This window comes from Epargyreus clarus, unplaced genomic scaffold (assembly GCF_041222505.1).
Source record: "Epargyreus clarus isolate Ecla_fem2 unplaced genomic scaffold, WU_Ecla_fem_2.2 ptg000025l, whole genome shotgun sequence".
NCBI lineage: Eukaryota > Metazoa > Arthropoda > Insecta > Lepidoptera > Hesperiidae > Epargyreus > Epargyreus clarus.
Window position 1 is genome coordinate 3,930,001 of NW_027332232.1, and position 2,500 is coordinate 3,932,500.

At 49.1% G+C, this 2,500-nt stretch overlaps 1 non-coding gene across 1 annotated transcript in view; it reads right to left on the minus strand.

The window, feature by feature from the left end:
• Positions 1-1,321, minus strand: part of LOC140752908 (small subunit ribosomal RNA) — a 1,903-nt gene extending 582 nt beyond the window's left edge. Inside the window, exon 1 of the ribosomal RNA XR_012103508.1 lies at positions 1-1,321. This exon is cut by the window's left edge and continues 582 nt beyond it. This is a non-coding gene — a ribosomal RNA (small subunit ribosomal RNA).
• Positions 1,322-2,500: the final 1,179 nt, after the last annotated feature.

A 2,500-nucleotide genomic window follows, 5' to 3' on the forward strand; every position in this document is an offset into this window, starting at 1 on the left:
AAGAGCTGTTAATCTGTCAATCCTTCCGGTGTCCGGGCCTGGTGAGATTTCCCGTGTTGAGTCAAATTAAGCCGCAGGCTCCACTCCTGGTGGTGCCCTTCCGTCAATTCCTTTAAGTTTCAGCTTTGCAACCATACTCCCCCCGGAGTCCAAAATCTTTGGTTTCCCGGAAGCTGCCCGCCGAGCCATTGTAGTAACGTCGGCGGATCGCTAGATGACATATTTACGGTTAGAACTAGGGCGGTATCTAATCGCCTTCGAACCTCTAACTTTCGTTCTTGATTGATGAAAACACCTTTGGCAAATGCTTTCGCTGATGTTCGTCTTGCGACGATCCAAGAATTTCACCTCTAACGTCGCAATACGAATGCCCCCAGTTATCCCTATTAATCATTACCTCGGAGTTCTGAAAACCAACAAAATAGAACCGAGATCATATTCTATTATTCCATGCACGAAATATTCAAGCAGCATTTTGAGCCCGCTTTGAGCACTCTAATTTGTTCAAAGTAAAATTGTCGGCCCATCTCGACACTCACTGAAGAGCACCGCGATAGGATTTTGATATTGAACCGGCGTTTTACCGCCGGCTCACCGACGATATGCTCCGCAAACGTGTCAGTATCACCGCGGATGCGGTGCACCGACAGCGCGGCGCACAAATGCAACTACGAGCTTTTTAACCGCAACAATTTTAGTATACGCTATTGGAGCTGGAATTACCGCGGCTGCTGGCACCAGACTTGCCCTCCAATTGTTCCTCGTTAAAATATTTAAAGTGTACTCATTCCGATTACGAGGCCTCGTAAGAGTCCCGTATCGTTATTTTTCGTCACTACCTCCCCGTGCCGGGAGTGGGTAATTTGCGCGCCTGCTGCCTTCCTTGGATGTGGTAGCCGTTTCTCAGGCTCCCTCTCCGGAATCGAACCCTGATTCCCCGTTACCCGTGACAACCATGGTAGTCGCAGAAACTACCATCGAAAGTTGATAAGGCAGACATTTGAAAGATGCGTCGCCGGTACTGGACCATGCGATCGGCAAAAGTTATCCAGATTCATCAAAATTAACGACTTCGGACGCGAGGCCCTCCGTCGATTGGTTTTGATCTAATAAAAGCACTCATCCCATCACTGGTCAGAGTTCTGATTGCATGTATTAGCTCTAGAATTACCACAGTTATCCAAGTAACTGAGTAAGATCTAAGGAACCAAAACTGATATATTGAGCCATTCGCGGTATCGCCTTAATACGGCTTGCACTGAGACATGCATGGCTTAATCTTTGAGACAAGCATATAACTACTGGCAGGATCAACCAGGGAGCTGACAGTCACTCGCGGACGAATGTAGCCGTCGTCGCTCGGACGAGAACACGACACATATCGACGCGGTCGCGGGCGCGTCCGCGTCGAATGATGTTTCGTTTTTGAACTCGTCGTACCTTTTAATATTGTACGCTCTTTGTTTTCGATGGTTCGTGCAGCGTCAACGGAGTATCTCATCCGATTGTCGCAACGATCCAACGAGAGAGTGTGCGCGCGATTTACTAATAGCGCAACTCCGAATTGGATGGTTCACGGCGAGACAATTTAAGATTCACGTTTCATTATTATCTTTTAACACAAACGCGAACACTGAAAACAGATTCAGCCCGGTGTTTGAGAGACGTCGTCCTTGGCGTTAATTTTTATAGCGCCTTATAGAGGACCGTCGCCATAGGCGACGTGCAATTCATTTGTAGGATCGATACGTGAACCGAGACGAGTTTAAACAATCGCATCGGTCGATCCGCACTGTTCAATAAAATGTTCAACGTTCGAAAAGTCCCACGGCGCAACGTGGAAGCGCGCGTTGTTGTGTTAATCGTGACATCGCGACGAATTTGTAAAGTTCGACACAAAATCCACTCGAAACACCACCAACACGAGAGTGCGCACACTACGCGTGAAACCATCGAACGAACTCTTGTATGCGGCATGCAGTCCGTTGTCGAAGTCGGTCAGTCTGTGTCAGCAGGCGGCAGTTATCCGCCGGCCCGTTCAGTCTCACCGCGCCGACAACGCACTACACGTCGCCCGCCCCATGTGTATGCGGCGCTCCTGTTATGACGCGTGGCAGACGGAGCGACAACATATGAACATATGAAAGTCCGTCGGTGGTTCGGGGTGTGGTGTGGGGTGACGATGGTTGCCGGTGGGGGTGGGCTAGCCCTGGGGGGTGCGGGGGAGAGTGGGGGGAGGGGGTTTGGGGGGGGGGGGGTGTAGGGGGGGGGGGTCACCGGTTGGGGTTCGTCGGCCGACTTTGCTGCTGCCGCTGCTGCGTCTACCGCGTTATTATTATTATTATTATTTCCTGTTTTGGTTTTTTTGATTTCCAAAAAAAAAAAATTTTTTTTTTTTTTTTAATTTTTTTTTTTCCCCTCTTGTCCATACACCTTTTTAACTTTATTTGCGTATCGTATTAGTCAGATCGTGACGTGACAGTTTGTGCGCTACTCTCAG